This window comes from Trematomus bernacchii, unplaced genomic scaffold, assembly GCF_902827165.1.
Source record: "Trematomus bernacchii unplaced genomic scaffold, fTreBer1.1, whole genome shotgun sequence".
NCBI classification, from domain to species: Eukaryota; Metazoa; Chordata; class Actinopteri; order Perciformes; family Nototheniidae; genus Trematomus; species Trematomus bernacchii.
The window spans coordinates 19,867-42,569 of NW_022987663.1; the positions used below are offsets into that span (position 1 = coordinate 19,867).

The 22,703-nt window shown below is 38.0% G+C and overlaps 1 protein-coding gene across 1 annotated transcript in view; it reads left to right on the top strand.

The window, feature by feature from the left end:
- Positions 1-921: 921 nt before the first annotated feature.
- LOC117487094 (thyroid hormone receptor alpha) overlaps positions 922-22,703 on the top strand; it is a 130,693-nt gene continuing 108,911 nt past the window's right edge. The window contains exon 1 of the mRNA XM_034135736.1: positions 922-1,003. The gene's annotated coding sequence lies outside the window, so the exon portion shown is untranslated. The remainder of the gene's footprint in view (positions 1,004-22,703) is intronic.

Consider the following 22,703-nt stretch of genomic DNA (forward strand, 5'->3'; position numbering starts at 1 on the left):
TTGTACTCCAGGTGGGCTATTTTGATGAACTTTCGGTAGATTTGAAAGTTTTAGGGGACCCTTTTAATGGAATTGATTCAGCATCCTCAAAAAAACTCTCCAAAATGGTCCAAATTGGCCGTTTTTTTGTTATTGTCTTCATATGCTAATTAGTGCACCTGATGCAAATTGCCCAACATTTTTAGTTCAGTTTCTACGTGCTCGAGACCCTACTATACATTTCTAACTCAACAGTTCCAGGTTGGACAGTATTGGAGTGGTTATTGAGGATGTTGAATCCATTTCTGACATTTTGGGCATCAGAAATGTAAGTTTTAACCAGAAAGGGGCAATATGTGTGCTCTCGGTGGGTCGATTTTGATGAACTTTGGGTCGATTTTGACGTTTTAGGAGACCCTGTTAGTGGAATTGATTCAGCATCCTTAAAAAAAAACACCAAAATGGTCCAAATCGGCAGTTTGTTTAGCTATTGTCTGCATATACTAATTAGTGCAACTTATGCCAAATGGTTAGCATTCATCAGTTTCTATGTGCTGGAGACCCTACTGTACATTCCTAACAGGTCCAGGTTCACAACAGGACTCTTTGAGCTGCAACGAGACTCATATATCACTTTCACCACATCATTAGCACTCAGTGAATCAGAGGAAAAGGATTGTTTCTGAATTTAGAAAGAAAAGAAGTCCTGGAATTCTTCAACATCACCAGTCATGTGATCGACCGGAGGCTCGGGGTGACCTTCTTATAAAGAGTCTGAACATTCAACTCATGAGTACACTTCATTATCCCCTCTCATTTAAACTAAATCAGCTTAACAAGTACAATACACACACACACACACACACACATAGATTCCATAATTGATAAAGAAGGATATTAAACGAGGTTTAATCTAAAGGGTTCTTTATTGTTTCAGAGTGGCTTTGGAGCGAGTGTTTTAGAGAGGAGGCTCTGCCGTCTGATGATTGTTTCTCTGAGAGACCGGCGTCCGTCTTCACAGCAGGTTGGTTTGCTTTTCTTTATTTTTAATGCTGATTATTCAAATATCTGCTCTAAATCATGGACCATAATGCCCTCTATTACCTACTGTTCTTATAGAAACTAAAGCACATAAGACTTGGTATGTTTTTTTGCATACATCATGAAGAAATACTGATACCATAAGGTTGTAATGGTTTTAATGGTTTTCACACAACTTAATAATACACAAACATCCCAGATAACAAATGACAAACAGTGCAGAAAGAGGCTTATTAAGTCTTATTTAAAGCCTCTACCTCAATCATTGTATATAAAACACAGGATCAATATACCAACAGTTGCTTTTATTCAATACAAATTGCAAACTTTAAGAACAACATGTACTATACTTAACATTTGAACAAATAACAATATGAAAAACATGCATCATACAGCGCTCATCATACAGCGCTCATCATACAGCGCTCATCATACAGTGCTCATCATACAGCGCTCATCATACAGCACTCATCATACAGCGCTCATCATACAGTGCTCATCATACAGCGCATCATACAGCGCTCATCATACAGCGCTCATCATACAGTGCTCATCATACAGCGCTCATCATACAGTGCTCATCATACAGCGCATCATACAGCGCTCATCATACAGCGCTCATCATACAGCGCTCATCATACAGCGCTCATCATACAGTGCTCATCATACAGCGCATCATACAGCGCTCATCATACAGCGCTCATCATACAGTGCTCATCATACAGTGCTCATCATACAGCGCTCATCATACAGTGCTCATCATACAGCGCTCATCATACAGTGCTCATCATACAGCGCATCATACAGCGCTCATCATACAGCGCTCATCATACAGCGCTCATCATACAGTGCTCATCATACAGCGCATCATACAGCGCTCATCATACAGCGCTCATCATACAGTGCTCATCATACAGCGCTCATCATACAGCGCATCATCATACAGCGCTCATCATACAGCGCTCATCATACAGCGCTCATCATACAGCGCATCATCATACAGCGCATCATACAGCGCTCATCATACAGCGCTCATCATACAGCGCTCATCATACAGCGCTCATCATACAGCGCTCATCATACAGCGCTCATCATACAGTGCTCATCATACAGCGCATCATACAGCGCTCATCATACAGCGCTCATCATACAGCGCTCATCATACAGCGCTCATCATACAGCGCTCATCATACAGCGCATCATACAGCGCTCATCATACAGTGCTCATCATACAGTGCATCATACAGTGCTCATCATACAGCGCATCATACAGGTTGGTTCACCTCTCCTCATTTTTTATGCTGATTATTCAAATATCTGCTCTAAATCATGGACCGACACGCTTATCTAGTCCCTTTTATTACCTACTGTTCTTATAGCAACTACAGCACATGTTCTCCAAATACCAAAAGACTTGGTATGTTTCTTTTCATATGGGTAATCAGAAATACTGATATCATAAGGCAGGGGTCAAATTTCTGTCAAATTCAAACATTTCTGAACCCAAACATCCCAGATAACAAATGACAAACAATTCAGGAAGGGGCGAAAAAAAACATTGAGTTTATTTAAAGCTTCTACCTAATGTTAAAAATCACAATTTGATATAAAACCCAACATAAATCCTCCATAAATCAGTCAGAATAATCACAATTAGTATATATTTTTTTATCGGGCAGCCCTTATAGGTAGGGTATCAAAAAATGTATATTTTTGCCAAAGCACACTAAGAAGAAGAGCCTAATTTTTGCACACTTTGATCCAAATATAGGCTTACTCAACTATTGAAACTACTGAAAGTACTTAATAAAGTCAAAGAAACGGGGTTAATTACTATGGAAACAGGTAGAAATGTGTTTTGCACCCTGAACATTGAAGTGAGGTTACATAAAAACCTGAAGTTAAACACACGTCTGCACACTGACATTATAGATAGTGCGTCTCCTGTAATTGTGCGTTCCTGTGGCACAGTGTGAGTGTGAGTGTGAGTGTGAGTGTGAGTGTGAGTGTGAGTGTGAGTGTGAGTGTGAGTGTGAGTGTGAGATGGTGAAGGAGCACAGAAAGTGTCTCCAGCAGCAGATTGAACACCTGAAGGCGTCCAGAAACTTCTAGAAAGTTCTCTCTGATCAGATCCTGAGACGAGCCTCGACTCGAGCTCATTATCCTTCAAAATGCTGGAGAAAACCTGCATGTTTTTACAGTTTGATGACAACGCTGTTTATGAATAGGAGCCTTTCATCTCCAAATGCATGGTTTTTGCTTTCCATCTTGAATCCGGATATTAAGTCACGATGGGAAATCACTCGGTTGTCCACTTTGCTCCAATCACTAAGTTATATTTAGAAGACTTTGTATTGAGTTTATCGACAAACACTTAAGGACACTACTTAGGGTCATTTGTTGATTTGCCTTTAATGACTTCACTGCTGTCAAACAATTGAGATGCAAATTGAACGCTTTTTGTTGAGTTGCCTCTTCTAAGCAGAGATGCAACGTACTACATGGAAAGGGCTTTTTATTTTATTTTGAAAGGTCAGACCAGAAGGAGTGAAGCTGTTGAAGTCGATGTGTGCACGTTTTTTAAAGAGTATTTCTTACAGTCTGGGTGGTTTCTAGCTGCTCTGATGTTAAAGGAAATGTTAAATCACAAAGTGTAAAGATGAAGTGTATATCATAGAGACATAAACATGTTTTGTGAAAGGCTTCGTCATCCTGTGATCTGTATTTGTTTTCTATGAGCAACATTTTTCTTAAATAACCAATTTGTTTTTTAAAAATCACAATTTATGTCTTAAATTGTATTTTTTTTTTTTAAATGACCCTTAACTTACAGAAATTACTTAATTATTTGAAACATGTCCTCTCTCTCCTTTTATCCCCTATGACTTCATGTTAAAAGCACATTTTGAAAAATGCCAGATTTTTGGGAAAAATCAAAACATTTTTGAAAAATTACATTTTTTTTGAAAAATCACCAACAAATTGCATTAAATAATAAATGCGTTAACTTAAAACAATACCTAATTTTGAAAAAAAAATCCCAATTTTTTTTCTTAAATTACTTTTATGTTTTAAAAAATGACTTATCGGAAAATAACCTTATTTTCAAAATCTTACATATTTTTGAAAAAGGCCTGAATTCAGAAATACCACATTTTCCGCATTAATTACTTCGTTTTTGGAAAATGCCTTAAGTTAAAAACAATACTTAATTTTGGAAAAATAACTATTTTTGTCTTAAATTACTTTAATGTTCAAGCAAAGTATCCAAACCCTCTGTCTCTGAATGGTTCGTGCAGTGGAAGAGGTGCGTGTGTGTGTGTGTGTGTGTGTGTGTGTGTGTGTGTGTGTGTGTGTGTGTGTGTGTGTGTGTGTGTGTGTGTGTGTGTGTGTGTGTGTGTGTGTGTGTGTGTGTGTGTGTTGACTGTAAAGTGGTGCCTTCCCTGCTGTTATAGAAATGCAGAAACAATGGATAATGGTTGTAGGCCTTGTTTCCCCTCAGAGGCACCGCAGGGGGTCAGAGAGGCTCTGATTGGATGTGACAGGACACATCGTGACGCTGAATATTATGTGATAAAACATTTTAACTGTTTCTTTATAACAAGGGGTCACAACATGTATAAGGTCTCAAATCCCCAAAATTCAATACACAAAATGTATATAAATCAAATCAATAATAACACTGAGAACGTAAATAACACAGGTTTAACAGAAATAAAATAAAAGATGGGTTATATATATATATAAGGTCTTCCTACATATTACAATAATACAGTCCAATATACTTAGGGAACATATCAATATACCAGAACATTCCTCACTTTAAAGAAGTCATATTACATTATGTTGGGGTGTCACACAGTCCAGTCCCTTATTATGCAGCCTTTATAATCCTTCCATTATTATCCCAGTTTCCTCCTATTACCTCCATCTGTCTTTAAACGTTCCCTCTGTAATCCTAGCATATACGTCATTTATTCCATTATATACATATTTCGTAGAATTGTCAGCCATTCAGCATTTTATTGAAATGGTTTTCTTCGCCGCTTGTTAGTAATATTTGTAAGATGTACATATTTTTCCTACTCTGGTTTCATCCCAACAATTGCTATTAGATAAAACAAGACAAGATAAAGTAAGATTAGATAAAGTAAGATTAGATAAGGTAAGATTAGATAAGGTAAGATTAGATAAAGTAAGATTAGATAAGTAAGATTAGATAAGTAAGATTAGATAAGTAAGATTAGGTAAGTAAGATTAGATAAAGTAAGATTAGATAAGGTAAGATTAGGTAAGTAAGATTAGATAAAGTAAGATTAGATAAAGTAAGATTAGGTAAGTAAGATTAGATAAAGTAAAATTAGATAAGGTAAAACTAGATTAGGTAAGTAAGATTAGGTAAAGTAAGATTAGGTAAGTAAGATTAGATAAAGTAAGATTAGATAAAGTAAGATTAGGTAAAGTAAGATTAGGTAAGTAAGATTAGATAAAGTAAGATTAGATAAGGTAAAATTAGATTAGATAAGGTAAAACTAGATTAGGTAAGTAAGATTAGGTAAGTAAGATTAGATAAAGTAAGATTAGATAAAGTAAAATTAGGTAAGTAAGATTAGGTAAGTAAGATTAGATAAAGTAAGATTAGGTAAGTAAGACTAGATAAGGTAAGATTAGATAAGGTAAGATTAGATAAGGTAAGACTAGATAAGGTAAGACTAGATAAGGTAAGACTAGATAAGGTAAGATTAGATAAGGTAAAGTAAGATTAGATAAGGTAAGATTAGATAAGGTAAAACTAGATAAGGTAAGACTAGATAAGAAGTACTTTACTGATTGAAAGTTGGGACATGTTTGTGTTGCAGCTTCCTCCTCAGAGGATAAAGAAGTTCTGCTCACAGTCTCTCTATATATTCATGAGAGGAAACAGCTGCTCCTCCATCCCATCATTAAACCATTAAACCCTCTCAACTCAAAGGTTTTATTGTCATATGCACAGAAATGGCAATGAAATTCTTCTGACCTGAGCTCCTCCTACGATGCAACATATATAATAAAATACAAAAATACAGAATAAAAAGTAGTGCAAAAAGTCTATATTATGTATATAATGTCCTTAAACATTTGCAAATCCACCTTTTACCCTTCCTGAAATGTAAATCCTTAACATATGTCTCTGCTACATACAAGACTAAAAATACAATTTAACAGAGTAAAAAAGACCATATGTTTTAAATGATTTTATGATAATTTGACACGACAGTCTCAACTCGACCCCTTTCACGCTTGTGTGTTCCCGTGATTTAAAGGTTCGACACATGTTTCCCCCCCCAATGTCTGTGCTCTTTGTCCTAATTTCCTCTCATGCAACCCTCGTCTGAATCTGTGCGAGGAGCCGCCGCCGGCAGCTCATGGCGTGACGGTTGCTTTTGGAACATTCAAATCTGAATTAAGCAGCGTTCCTAAAAACGAGTGGATGTGAGTTCCCACACGGAGTAGAGTCTCTCTGAGGCTCTGATGGACAAAGAGCAGCTCCATGGATTCTCTGATTTTAACGGGTTAGGGAACGGTCATGTTTGATTTCGGTTCAATAAAACTCCTGAACTCAGAGGGACCAGCAGATTGTTGGCCAATACCAAAACCATTTATTATCAACCAAACAATATTCCGATAAATAGCAAAAGTTGCTGTCAAATTAAACGTTTTTTTTTCTATGACTTCATGTAAAAAACACATTACATTATTTTCCAAATCTGACTTAATAAAAAAAAAAAAATCACTAATTAACCTGTTAAGCCCGATTGCCAGCGGGGGCAAACACAACAATATTCACGAAACTGTGTCTCAGGGCTTCTTAACATTTAACAACCTATGAATGTGTCATAACCACTTAACGGGGAGAAACTCAGCTAACTGACGATATTAACCATTTTTACCTAAATAAAATATAAGTCTAACGCCAAGCCTCTGAATTAGCACTAGGCAAAATAAATGCTAACGCACTTAGCACAGAACTCACGGTAGCAATCTTTTATACTTCATGCTATCTACACAAACTAGATATCATATGGAAGCTGAGATTACACTGATTCCAATGGTATAAGTATCGTCACTGTGCGACCAAAACTCACGGCAGCGAAAGCCAGCAAAGACAACACACAACTCCACTTTACGGGGCCAAAACGGCAAATACGTCGTACCTTTGCTGTTTTCTGATCAAAAGTTGTGTTCAATGGCATTAAAACGCATATAAACGCTGCTGAAGGTTAATCCAATGTCTCTGTGTCCCTTTGAAATGATTACTGATAATCCATCATAACATTTATGTCAATAAACTGAGTTTTCATATAGAGCGTAACGTAGCTTTCGGTTTGGGGAAGCTGCGTGCGCATCACTCTCATTCACCAATGGGTAATGCTTAGATGGATTTTAGGAACTCCCCCTCGATTCTATTGGCTCTAACGGTTAAAAAGAGGTGTCAATCATCAAAATCAACCGAGAGGGAGCCAGAGATAGGTGAAATCCACCCAAATGACCTCAGAAGTGGGTTTTTTTCTCTAAATCTCTCTAAAAAGGTCAAATGTCACTTGTTTTGCATCAATCTTGATACAGGGTACTTATTATATGTTATAGTTTGGATTCCTAAAGCTTTTAGTCTACTATCCCATCATCCAAGGGTAGTTTTAACTATAAGTAATGTTTTTTTTTTTGGACGGACACAATCATTTACATTATTTTACCATGTTCAATCTGAATTTACTTTAAAATAAAAAACATCTATATTGATTCTGACTTTTCTACATCCAGCTCACAGGTTTATCATTGCTTTGAGAAAAAAGATTATTAATTTTCCCCTTTTAGAAGTGAAGATATGGTCATTTGTTCTGGGAATGTCATTTTCGAGCCTGAGACCTGAAAAACATGCTCAGGGCTCAACAGGTTAAAGCGATGTTTTGAAAAAAAAAATTACCCTACATTTTTTTGAAAAATCAAAAAATAAATCATAAATTACTTAATTTATGAAAAACCCTTAATTTAAAAATAAATCACTTAATTTTGTAATGAATTGTACATTTTTCGTAAATAACCAGATTTTATTTGTGTGACTTATGTTTTTGAAAAATTACTTCATTTTGGAAAAATCACAAAAAAAATTCTTACATTTGTTTAATATTCTTTCTGCTGACAGTCTCTCTATATATTCATGAGAGGAAACAGCTGGTCCTCCATCCCATCCTTAAACCATTAAACCAGAAAACCCTCTCAATTCAAAGGTGTTATCATCATATGCTCAGCAGCTACAGTGTAGAAATGGCAATGAAATTCTTCTGACCTGAACTCCTCCAACAACGTATATAATAAAATACAAAAATACAAAATAAAACGTTGTGCAAAAAGTCTATATTATGTATATAATGTCCTTAACCATTTGTAAATCCACCTTTTACTTCCTTTACCCTCCTCAAATGTAAATCCTTAACATATGTCTCTGCTAAACACATACAAGACTAAACATACAATTTAACAGAGTAAAAAAGACTATATGTTTTAAATGATTTTATGATAATTTGACACGACAGTCTCAACTCAACCCCAAATTATTTTCACGCTTGTGTGTTCCCGTGATTTAAAGGTTCGACACATGTTTCCCCCCCAATGTCTGTGCTCTTTGTCCTAATTTCTTCTCATGCAACCCTCGTCTGAATCTGTGCGAGGAGCCGCCGCCGGCAGCTCATGGCGTGACGGTTGCTTTTGGAACATTAAAATCTGAATTAAGCAGCGTTCCTAAAAACGAGTGGATGTGAGTTCCCACACGGAGTAGAGTCTCTCTGAGGCTCTGATGGACAAAGAGCAGCTCCATGGATTCTCTGATTTTAACGGGTTAGGGAACGGTCATGTTTGATTTCGGTTCAAATGCCGGATTCTTTTTTTTTTAAATAGCTGATTTTTTAAACAAAATTCCGGATTTTTTTTTTACAAAATGCCGGATTTTTATTGCAAAATGCGCCATTTTTCATAAATTACTTAATTCTTTGAAAATCCTTTAACTTAAAAAAAACCAACTTCATTTGGTATGAATGATACATTTTCCGTAAATTACCCACATTTTTTTTTAGTGTCGTATGTTTTGGAAAAATGACTTTAATGTATAAGAAAATAACCCTTAATTTTAAGAAATTACTTAATTATTTAAAACATTTCCTCAATTTGTATCCCCTATGACTTCATGTTAAAAAAAAAAACTTATTTTACAAATCTGACCTAATATTGAACCGCAGCCTTGAGCTCATGGCATGACGGTTGCTTTTGGAACATTACAATCTGAATCAAGCAGCGTTCCTAAAACAAATCGGATGTGAGTTCCCACACAAAGTAGAGTCTCTCTGAGGCTCTGATGAACAAAGAGAAGCTCCATTGATTATCTGATTTTAACGGGTTAGGGAACGGTCATGTTGCTTTCGGTTCAACTGAACTGTCCTGAACTCAGAGGGACCAGCAGATTGTTGGAAAACACCGAAACCAGTAAATATCAAGGAAACAATATTCAGATAAATAGCAAAAGTTGCTTTAAAATCAAACAACAAAATGTTCTCTGTTTTTTTCCCCTATAAATAAATGTTCGAAAAATGACCTTATTTTACTAACCTGACATCATTTAACTTTTTTTTTAGAGAAGCTAAAAACAGCACGTTGGACATTTCCCTTAAAGATTGACAAAATGGTTTAACTGTCGAAACCAGTGCAGCGTTAAACCCACTCCCACTTTAGAAATGTAGGCCCATGATTGTAACGTGAGGGCTCGGTAGATCGTTAGCAAGACGCAACCAGGGACAGGCAGCTCGATTATTGAGGACAAACTTTAAAAAAAACAATGAATTAAGAAGTTTTAAAGAATTGTAAGAGCATACTCCATGACATTACCAGCTCAGCTTTATAATGTTAGGTTGGTTGGTTTCAGAAAGTGCCACGTACACTTATCCTAATATTCTTTCACAATAAAGTTAGTAAAGCAGGATTCATTCAAGACTATAACTGTGCAAAGAAAGCTGAGTTGTCTCCACGCAGCTAAATGCCTCTAAAGGCCTCTGGGAGTCTTTCTGAGCCGCTGAACTGCAGACTCTCCCCTCATCTTAAATTATAGAGTCCTTTAAATGCTGCATAAATAATTTTGTCTGCGAGCCCTACACGAACATGTGAGTACACGATGAGCCAGAGGCAGAAAGTGCATTAACCTACATAAAGAACTGAGTCGATTATCAGTCAGGGTTTAGTTCTGTCGTTTTATACATCAGATAGGCAGGATATATCTCAATCTGAGGAGCAGCAGCTCTCTGGAAATATTAGACAATAAGTGCAACAGATACACATTTGTTGTACAAATCAAACAACAAAATGTCCTCTGTTTGTTTCCCCTATGTTTTTCATTACTGCACATATTTTATTATTATTATTTCTTAATATTTTTTATTATGTTTTATTATTTTTAATATGTTTAATTTAAAAAAAAATAGTTTTTAATATTCTTTAATATTTTATAATATTCTTTAATATCCTTTAATATTTTTTTAATATTTTTTTATGTTATTAGTTTTCTTTAAATCGTTTTTAAGAGCACTCTGAGGTGCAGCAGCTCTCCTGGAAATATTAAAAAACTTCTACAGCTTGTGGATGATTTGTACAGCTGCTGAAAATAAGCACTTGTTCCCTAACAGTAATTACATGGACACTAAACAGGAGAACATGCTGTATGTCTGGTCTTTTCCTCGGTCAGAACGCTGTAGCAGTGAGTGGAATGATGGATTTGAAGGGTTGTTTCTTGTCGTCATCCTCACTGCCTTGAGTACACACTTAATTACCTCCATCCGCCTCCAGTCGCCACTAATGGAGCCTTAATGACACTTCCTGTTGAACCCTTCCTCTCTCTGACCCCTTACTCACGGGCTCTGTTCTTTTGTGCTTTCCTTACATCCAGACGGCTAAAAGGAACATCTTGTCGTTACAAATGTGGTGCATCTTTTGTAAGGAAGGAGAGTGTGTTGTTATGGGAGTGTTGCAAAAAACAAGTTGGTCCCAAAACCCTCACCAGTGTTATTGAGATCCTAAGTGCATATCCAATCAAAGTAGTAGAGGTTTTTTTTTTTTTTAAGTTATGGGATCTTTCTAAAACATGTCATAATAATCTATGAAAAAATGTGTTAATTTTTCACAACAATTTGGTTATTTTTCTAAATAAATAAAACGAATTGATTTAAAAAATATATATTTGATTTCTCCAAAAAATTATAGATTTTTCCAAAAAACGTTGATTTTCCCAAAAATATAGATTTTTCTAAACAATTTGTGATTTTTCTAACATTTTGTGATTTTTCTAACAATTTGTGATTTTTCTAAACAATTTGTGATTTTTCTAACATTTTGTGATTTTTCTAACAATTTGTGATTTTTCTAACAATTTGTGATTTTTCTAAACAATTTGTGATTTTTCTAACAATTTGTGATTTTTCTAAACAATTTGTGATTTTTCTAACATTTTGTGATTTTTCTAAACAATTTGTGATTTTTCTAACATTTTGTGATTCTAAAATGTTGCTGAAGATGTTTCTTCCATGTGTTTCGAACATTTGGGTTTTTATATCTGCATCCTTTCTAAAGCTGGAGAGCGTTTCTCCTGATGGAAGAGTTATTGAACGTTGTTGTTGTTAGCACCTGTTGGCCACCGTAATTAAGTGCTCAAAAACCTCCAAATGCAAGGCAACAATAGCAACTACAGGAACAACGTGACACAAGTGGGAAAGAGAGTAGAAATCAGACCCTTTCCTTCCAGACAGAGGAGATAAATGACCTCAGACACAACATTTTCTCAGCACTTACATCCAAAGTACCCCATAATACGACATTAATAAGATCGTACCAATTATGCTCAATGGGCCTGAATCAGTGGAACACACCACAGTAATAATAACACCAATTACTTTCCTTGCTTTTTGAGCACAAACAGGTTTCTTTTGACATTTTTCATTATGTTAGTCGCAGGGAACTCCGAATAGTACATCAGTATTCTGGGTGAAATGTGTGAATGGAAACACAGTAGCCTCATCTCAATACCCCTCCTCGACTCCTCCTTTCCCTCACTCGCGTCCCTTCCTTGCGTCTTAGCTCCGCCTCCGTAAGATGCGAGCGAGAGACACGAGGAGGTGACGCGAGGACAGAGGAGTCCTCAGGTATTAATTGGGATGTCCTCGTTCACTCAAACGTCACTCTTAAACGACGTCTGTTAATGATGACATGTGCACAGCTGTATCCCCTCTCATCGGGCTTAACTGAATAACCTTTAGAACCTTTAGAACCTTTAGAACCGGCCCATTTGTTGTTAAATATTTATTTAAATGATGAATCTTTCTCTTGTTAGTCAAGGAATTCAATGTATGATGGTTGGTCCTGCTTTTGTGTTCCGTTTTGGTGTAAAATGTACATTTCAATATAATTATAATAATGTGAAAGCCTTTGCTCTGAACATGTGTGTCCTGTAGATCCCCACATTCACCACAAACACACATTCAGGACTGTGCATTTTAAATAATTTAACTCCTGAATATTTTAACACAAAACAAAACAAATAATTTTTATTTATCAAGATCTAGCCATTTATGAAATAGCTTTCTTAATAGCTATGTTTTAGTGACGTTCAAGATCATTAAACATGACTTCAATTGTTAGTATAACCTTAAGAAATGAATTGCACATAATAATTCCCACGGAGCTGTGAGCACTTAGACATTTATGTGACGCTTTTCCACTCATTCTTCCAGTTCTCCGTTTTCCTCTCTTGAAATGGACCAGCTGTGAAGGTGGGGGCGGGGCTTTGATACGCGAGTAGTGAAAACACTTCCGCGTAGTCTGCTCTCGTGTATCCTCCCTCTCGTCTCCTCCCTCACCCCTCCTCCCTCACCCCTCCTCGACTCCTCCGTGTGCATTTCAGCTATTGGGACATCCTTCAAAATGGCGTGTCTTGATCGATTTCCGGGTCAAGTCCCGGAGGAGGGGAAGAGAGGAGTCGAGGAGGGGTATTGGGATGAGGCTACTGTTCACTTCCCTCTGCTCTGCCAGAGGGATTTGGGATGAGTCACTCACATGAGCTCTCATATGCTACCAAACAATCCCTGCAAGTGTAACACAAAGAGAGCGAGAGACTTCCAGAGGGAGAATCATTTGTCCAAAGTGTTCGATTTATTTTCAGTCTTGTTCTCTCTGAAGATGGGAGGCAGAGATGAAAGCTAGCGGGCCCGAGGGTGACGACTTCAAAACCAAAAATCATTAATGTTTGAGTGTGAACACCAGGAGGGGGTCCATTCAGAAAGAAGTATAAAGTCCTGCAGCATAAGCGTTTTATTGTATTCAATTTGATCCTATTCAGCTAGACTTAGCACTTAGTTCTTCTGTATTTCGGTGGGCAAACTTTTGTTTATAACATGAGCCACATTTTGATAGAAACTTGACTTTTCTTTAGGCACATCTTTTTGAAGTCACCCTCTTCAAACAAGCTATACATAGAGCTATCTATTGGCTAGCTCTTTTAGCATGTTCTTGAGCATCATTGGCTTAACGTTTGGTTCATAGTTCAGGCAGCCCTACTTCAGATAATCCAACACATTATCAGAAGTTCAATTGATTGACCACGACGTGTTGAACACTTGGTTCTTCGCAATTTCAGGGGACAATTTTCCCTGAACTTTGTTTACATGTGCACCACATTTGAAGGGAAACTCTGCAACAGCTTATCTGTGTTTTGCTATAATTTAACCAGCTCTTTTAGCATTTTCCAAAAAACTGGGTCGTTGTTATGACACTCCTACGTTAGATAATCCAAAGGACGGATGTACCAGGACAGCATGTGCTTTTTCATTGGCTGGTGAGAATATGAAAATGTTTAGACAAGTTTGTGTTGATGAACAGCTAATGCACACGTCCTAAATGCTGTCAGAAGTTAATTAGTTGGACTAAGACGTGTTAAACATGTGACGTGTTTCTTCGCATTTTCTATCGGCAATTCTCTGGAACATGGTTTACATTTGCAACACATCTGGATAGAAGCTTCACTTTTCATACATTTTTGCTTATTTTACAGCAACTGCTTTGAGACACTTCTAGCTATAGCGTTTAGCATCTTCTTGAGCGTCATTGACCCAAAAGACGTGGGTCATTGATTGGACACCCATCTTCTAGAAAGTTCAAATGATGCATGTACCAGGACATCATTTACATTTGTTATTCTGAGCTAACAAAACAATAATTGGCTCAGCAAAACGTCTCAACAATCCGTGTTGACCCCACACACAGTTAGAAGTTCATTGGATTGCCAATCACTTATATTTCTGTAATTCTTTAGGTTTTAAGAATTCCTCTCACGAATCCTCTTTCAAACATCTGACACTTTAAACCCTTTGGCGTCCAATTCCTGCAATTTGCGTCAAAGTTGGTTCTGCTGTCATAGTGGAGTTAAATCTGACCTAACAGACATGAAAACCCTATTTATAGATTCAGTGTGCTCTCTGTTTGTTTGTTTTGTTTGTTTGTTTGTGAATCATGGATAAACATCCACTGCTCAGAAACCACAGAAGAAGATGTGCATCATACTCGAGTTACTCTCTGATACTGATACTGTCCGGTCACATTGCAAACAGGGACTGCTATAGGCTTTCTTTAACGCTGCAAATATACCGTCAATTGTGTAAATTAGGCTCTATGATGATGATGATGATGATGATGATGATGATGATACCCGATTGGCGAGTGACGAATGACACCCGACCACTTGGTTTAAGCCATGTTGGTGCATCTTAAAGGGGACCTATCATGCAAAATGCACTTTTGTACGTCTTTTCTACATGAATATGTGTCCCCGGTGTTCCAGGGAACTCACCAAGTGTCAGAAAACACAACCCTCTCTATTTTCCTCCATACCCAAATCTCTAAAAAAGGGGCTGCAACGGATCTGATAAAAACTGATCCAGATTTGAACACTGTCCTGACGTCAGGACGGTGGCGCTACGGCTATTGGGCCAACTCCACCAATCAGGAGGAGACAGCCACGGACATTGCCGTTCGAAAGCGCTGGAGACGCTGTAGTACATATGCCAGGCCTGTAGGTGGTGCTGTTCTCACTGAATCAGCCCTTGCTAAAACAGAGCTAGAAATTGTCAAATTGAGCGAAATGAGGCATGGCTAAAATGCATGATCTGTTTGGTATTTTGAAAAAAAATATATATAAATATGCCTTATATAGGTATGGTCCTACACTATATTATTCAAATATAGCATGACAGGTCCACTTTAAGTTATTTAACAGAGATGTTGGCCTACATGAAAGGAGTTTAAGTTTTAAAATACAACTCTTATGCAGCTAAGTGTGCTGTAAAGTGTGAATCAAACCATTGTTTGTCTGTAGCCTTTATTTAACCAGGTTAAAAAATCCCATTGAGATCAACGATCTCTTTTTCAAGGGAGACCTGCAGTACATTAGTTACACATATAAAAACAAACAGAAAACAAAAGGACATCACAACATAATTACAGGGGTATACATTAGCATCTATTTACATTTACAGGTATCCAATAATATTTCATCCAGTCGTGCTTTAAAACGATGCAAGGGAATCAAAATGCTGAGTTTCAATGTTTTTTGCATCGTGTTCCAAGCCAGAGGAGCAGCGCACATAAAAGCTTTAGTACCTAAAACAGTCCTAGCACTTGGCACATGTAATAAAAACACATCCTGTGATCTCAGGCAATCGCTACTTGCCACTGTCCGTGAGATCAAAGAGCAGATATAAGAAGGTAGTTTACCCAGCATGGCTTTGTAGATGAACATGTACCAATGACTGAGCCTCCGACCAGTCAGTGAAGGCAGACCTGTCTTGGCATACAGGGTACAGTGATGAGTAAGTACTTTACAGTTAGTAACAAATCTCAGAGCGCTGTGATAGGCGGCATCTAACCTTTCCAGGCAATGGGCAGGTGCATTCATATACAACAAATCACCATAGTCCAGCACAGGTCAAAAGGTCACAGAGCCTTTTCCTGGCTTCAAAAGAGAAACAGGACTTGTTTCTGAAAAAGAAACCTAGTTTAACCCTCAGCTTTTTAAGCAGATTAGTGACCTGAAGTTTAAAAGTGAGACAATCATCAAGCCAGATACCAAGGTATTTATAACAGCTAACCACTTGGAGTACTTGTCCTTGCATAGTCACAATATCCAAAGCAGTCTCTTGAGTCTTTTTAGCTTTAGAAAAGAGCATTACCTTGGTTTTATCAACATTTAAAAGAAGCTTTAGTTCAGAGAGCTGAGTCTGAATAATGTTAAAAACAGCCTGTAATTTAACAACCGCCTCCTTAATGGAGGGACCTGCACAGTACATCACGGTGTCATCCGCATAAAAATGCAAAGTAGCTTCATCCACATTTTCACCTAAACTATTGATGTAGATGGAGAATAAAAGTGGACCTAAAACAGAACCTTGAGGAACACCATTAGCAATGTTCAACCACTCAGAAGACAGCCCATCAAAGTGAACACATTGGGACCTTTCAGAGAGGTAGTTCACAAACCACCCCACTGCATGGCTGGATAAGCCAATACTGAGTAGCCTCTGCTTTAAGATGCGATGATCGACGGTATCAAACGCTTTGGAAAGGTCAATAAATAGAGCTGCACAGCTCTGCTTATTATCCAAAATACTCGTAATGTCATTCACCACTTTCATTGTGGCAGTGATGGTGCTATGTTGCTTTCTGAAGCCTGACGGATGTTTAGACAGGATGTCATTGTTACATAAAAACCATTACATGACAGCCTCCAGGTGGTAACACAGATAGCAAGGTGACGTAAAATGTGTCTAATCTGTCCGATGACAATACATCTGCGATAAGATCAAATCTGCCGCTGTGATCTTTTTGTTTGTCTTTTGTCTTATTCCCTCAAGTGCTTTCTCTTATCCTTTATGATGTTTCCAGAGAGTATTGACAGACATGTAAAGATTGATGTGTGCATTATTTCAAAGCCTGTGTGACTGTGGTGTCCCAATCAAAGCCCGGTCAGAAATCGTTCTTCTGTGAGGCATCGAGGACATCTTGAAGTTTGCTCTCATCAGACCCTCATTCTGTCTTTCTGTACAAAGTCCCCTGAGACACATGTGTGATACTGGGCTATGTAAATGCTCTTTGATTGGTTGATTTGATCTTGATTATTTCAGGTGTTATTTGGCACTTTAGTTGACATGCAAGGGACACTGAGAATGTCCGAAAGCCAAGGATACGAATTGGATTGTTTGAAATGAAGCGGATCAGTCTTATACTTTCTTTACTGAACTCTACTCTTCATCCCACCTCTCATAATGGTCCAAACATGTATTGACAGGCTCGTCTCGCCCAGTCTCTTTGTCTTATCCTCTGAAGTGCTTTTTCTTATCCTATATGTTGTCTCGCCCTGTCTGTAACACATGTAAGGATTGCTGTGTTCATCATCTCAAAGCCTGTGTGACATTTAACGTCCGAATCTAATCCCAGTCAGAAATCGTTCTTCTGTGAGGCATCAACGGCATCTTTGTGTTTCGTGTGAACTCCATATTTAGTTTGCTCTCATCAGACCCATCTTTTTATTCGTCTCTTTCTTTACGAGGCGTGATTTGGACACCACAACAAATGACTCGTTTCCATTAATCAAGAGGCATTGTCTGGTCAGTGTTGGTAACCTATCATTGTTCTCCAGGCCAAGTGTTTTGGATAATCTGGTTTGAGGCCCGGATAACTCTTATATTGGTCAAAACATTTGGTGTCTTGGTTACGTTACTAGCCAAGAGCACCGTGTTCATTGGTTGCAACGATGTACATTTCCCTTTTGTGGGACGAATAAGGATATTCTGATTCTGATTCTTCTGAATGGTGCGCCAGACATTCACCAATTTTGTCTCTGAGTATGTGTGTAGAGGTTTTTGTTTTTGTACCCAGTCAATTACAAGATAGCCAGACCCAGCGAACTGTGATATATTGGGGTAACATTCCTATAACAGTATCAACAATGAGCACATAAAGCATAAAGTGTTGGCGGGGTTTAGATAATCTGGCGTGAGGCCCTGGATAATTTGGATGGACACAAGACAAGGACACCTCTGTTCCCAAGAAACGTCCACCCTGATCGTCCTGGTTCTTTTTAGTCGCTGTTTCTCGAGGTTTTGCTCGGTGCCGCATGATGGATTAGATCATTAGGACTCCAGCCGACAGCTGACCGCACGATGAACTCCTCGTCGAGTTGCAGTCAAAGGTTAACGTGGCGCTGGAGCATCGGAGAGACGACGCAGTTTGAGTCCTCCGAGGTTTGTTCTCCAGTCAGATGAAAAGGCAGAGACAATGAAGGCTTAGAGATCGATGGAAATGTCCCAAGATGCTCCCCGACGAATATTATGGATGAACTTTGAAGGCATTTCTTGGATAATATGATCTTTTTCTGTAAAATACCAATTGCATTTTCTCAAAAATAGTGTTGTGAATTCAACTGGAACAGTCCTTGATATGAATTAATATTATGGATATTTAAAGAAAATCCTTGAAGGCATTTCTTGGCTTATTGGGTCTATTTTTGTAAAATGAGAATTGCAATTTCTCAAAATAGGGTTGTGAATGCAATTTGGACAGTTTTGAATGGACTAAATGGATGTATTTTTGAAGACTACATGGTATCAAACAACCATATAACACTTCTGTTCCTAAAAAATAAGAATAGTTTAGGAGCAAGTCATTCAAATAGTGAGATTTTGGTGAAAATGCATGGAGCATACGACCGGATAAATGTGACTAAGATTATACCGCGTGTGTTGTGTGAGATCTTTATTGTACAGATCTTTTAAAGGGATCCTATAATGCTTTAGGAGGTTTCCACTTTCCTCTAGACCGTTATATAGGTTTTTGCATATTTACAACATTGACCTTATTTCCTAAAGATAGTGGAAGTTTTCTTTGTCCCCTTGAATTTGGGGTAAAGTGTTATTTCCCGCGCCCTAAGTATGAGTGTTTTTATCTTAAAACCTAATAGATTACAAAGTCTTGATTACACAACACGACTTCTTTGCCCCTTCAGCGTCTGTCACTAAACCAACATGACATTTGACCTCAGACAATACTTATTGTTAAACCACAGCTCAAACTGCAGCTTTAAAACAAACTTTCTCTTAGGTATCTTTGGAATTTACCAAATATTATGTTATGAGTATGTCTCTACATTTGGGATTATGTTAATCGGGTTAGGTTTAGGTTTATATTCAAGGGTCTGTTAGTGCGTTGCATTTTACTTAAAGGGGACCTATCATGCAAAATGCACTTTTGTACGTCTTTTCTACATGAATATGTGTCCCCGGTGTTCCAGGGAACTCACCAAGTGTCAGAAAACACAACCCTCTATTTTCCTCCATACCCAAATCTCTAAAAAAGGGGCTGCAACGGATCTGATAAAAACTGATCCAGATTTGAACACTGTCCTGACGTCAGGACGGTGGCGCTACGGCTATTGGGCCAACTCCACCAATCAGGAGGAGACAGCCACGGCCATTGCCGTTCGAAAGCGCTGGAGACGCTGTAGTACATATGCCAGGCCAGTAGATGGTGCTGTTCTCACTGAATCTGCCCTTGCTAAAACAGAGCTAAATAAGTTCAAATTGAGCGAAATGAGGCATGGCTAAAATGCATGATCTGTTTGGTATTTTGAAAACAAAAAAGTATAAATATGCCTTATATAGGTATGGTCCTACACTATGTTATTATAATATAGCATGATAGGTCCACTTTAAAGGGGACCTATCATGCAAAATGCACTTTTTGATGTCTTGTCTACATAAACATGTGTCCCTGGTGTGTCAGGGAACTCACGCAGTGTCAGAAAATAAAACCCTCTCTCTTTTCCTCCGTACCCAAATCTTTTAAAAACGGGGCTACAACGGGCGGATACAGATTTGCTGCCGATATGACGATGGTTGACCCACAGAAAGTTGCTATCAGAAACAATGCCTGACGTGTTTTGGACGTAATCTCGTCTTTGTTTACATTAGCATCGCTAACACTCAGAGCTAACCTGTACTGGAGAGCACGTGTGTTTAAAAAGCAGGAAATAAAAAAAGGAACTCACCTTGTGGTAAACCTGCAAGAGAAAAAGCATTTGAGCTCCATACTGTTTCAGAAATAATCCTTGATGTGGTTTAGAACAGGATGGCGTTTTATCACAGCAGAATTGAACTTTATCTCCGGTAGAATTCTGATCAGGCATTAGCTCCGCCTCCTCTTTTTTTTTTTTTTCAAGCTAAGGACCCAAAATCCGCGTTTCTCTAACAGGGCTGCAAAAGAGGGGTTTGAGCAGTATGAGGCATGGCTACAACGGGGGGTCTGTTTGGTGTTTTAAGCCAAACACTTCACAGACATGTTTTGTATAGGTCTGGCCCTACAATAGATGTTTCCAATATAGCATGATAGGTCCACTTTAAACTGCTGCAATCTGTATTGTTGAGCCAAACTTTCACTTTAAAGCCAACTTCCTGTTAGTTATCTTCAGAATTTACCAAGATATAATGTTATTGTAGGTCCTATTCCTCCTGTCAATTTACAAATGTGATTATATAAACCGGGTTAGGTTTAGGTTATGGTTAGGGTCAGGGTTTATATTTAGAGGCTGACCGTTAAAAACAACAAATACAAGATAAAGGATGGCGAGGACGGGAAAGTTGATTTAACAAAATGCCTAAATACTATAAATAGTCAACAATTTAGACGATGTAAAAGAAAGTGAATTGCCCATCTTTATCTAATTTGCCCAGGTATGCAGACATCAAATTGGCGTTGACCTCTAAAATGCTTTCCTTGGTAACGCTGCTATTTATATTTAATGGAATTTATTTGTTTTGCGAGGTTTAGACCCACGTTATCTTCACAAAAAGTTATTCCACATCGCCCAAAACTCTATTCTCCAAGGCTTGTTTTGAAAGTTATTCCTCACCCTTTCTGTATGACCTCCTGCAGTCCACTTTTATATTAGTTTTTAATAAAATATTTTCAGTTTCACAGTGAGATTTAAGTGTCAATGAGTGGTGACATTTGAATCAGGAGTGCAGCTGATTGGACCGCTGCTGAGGGCTGCTTTGATTAGACGCTGCTCTGAATTAATGACGGCAGCCGAGGGGAGCTCACATGTAAATGAAGAGTCTAATGAAGCCACTGCCTTCAGCTCACTTTGTCAAGAGGATGATTGGAACTGCAAATGGCATGTATATGTACCCCGATATCATCTTCATTTCAATAAGAGATGGGGCTGCAGATTGTCTGGTGGCAGTTAAGTCGAAAGTTTAATGTCCTTTTTTTGTGTGGTCTTGCCGTTAATTGGCATTCATTGAAACTTTTAGCATAAGTTGAATTTAAAGGGGAACGACTTTCCGGAGTCACTGTCACCAGAGATCTTGATTATTGACTGTAGGGTATTTTAGCTCTGAGTTAGGATTAGCTGAAAAGAGTCCAGGAAGCTTATTTACAAGTTAACAGCGTTTAATAAAACAATGATACGATGATACAATGAAACTGCAAATGGCGTACAGCTGTGCTCTTCCGTCCCATTGGCTTAGAGTCGACGGGGGCGGGTCCAAGGCACGTCCTGTCGTTTTCTGATGTTAGTTTTACAATCTTCTAATGTCTGTTGGTCATTTAAACATTCCCTAATAATAGCATTGCACCGTCAATAAGTGAGAGTTGAAGACAGTGTGTTTAGTGTGCAACACCACGTGTCATTCTGCTTATATTCACGTACACAAAATATTATTAGCTACATGCTAACGGCTACAAACAACGTCCGGAAGTTGACGACATTGTCGACACACTCAACTTCCGGTTTCAGAATAAAACAGTGTATTAATTTAAAGTTACGCCACATATATATTGATTTTATTCCTTACATGACCCAACGCTGTGTGTCCGTCAAGAAACACGCTGTTTAAAAACATTTAGGCTACTGTTGAACTGCGCAAAACAAAATAGACATTTAATATCGTCATGATGTTAACAACTTGATGTTACCTCGTGTTTTACCTCATTTTATTTACTTATGATCATATCTCTGTGTCTAGTGTAGAACATTGTAAACATGTCAATTCGATGTTTTATTTACAGGCACTCTTGCAAAAACCAAGCAGCTTATAAACATCCGCTTTTAAAGCAAAAAGAGGTTTGAAAAAAAACGCATTTCAAGATTTTTGGACTTTTATTTCAGTTTTCATGTGTTATTAAAAATGCTGATTTGAAACCGTTGTTACGAAAAGAGAGAGAGGGGAGTTTGTTCCAAATTTAGCTGAGAGTGTGACTACAGACGAAGTGGGCAGGGTGTGGTTTGGAATTAGTCCTGAGAATGTCCTAAGCTCAGGATAAGTGTTGGATTGTTTAGTATAAAGAGGATTAGTCTGATACTTTCTTTACTGAACTCTACTCTTTATCCCAATTTGACAGGGGGTGTGGGCAGGTGGTGGACCTCACCTCCTCTAGGGGGGTCCGGGGGCATGCTCCCCCGGGAAGATGATTTTTTAAATGTTGAAGTTAAAAGCATCAATCTGCTGCACTTTGAGAGCAACATTAGGGATCTATGGAAACGTCTCTCAACACCCATATGAAAC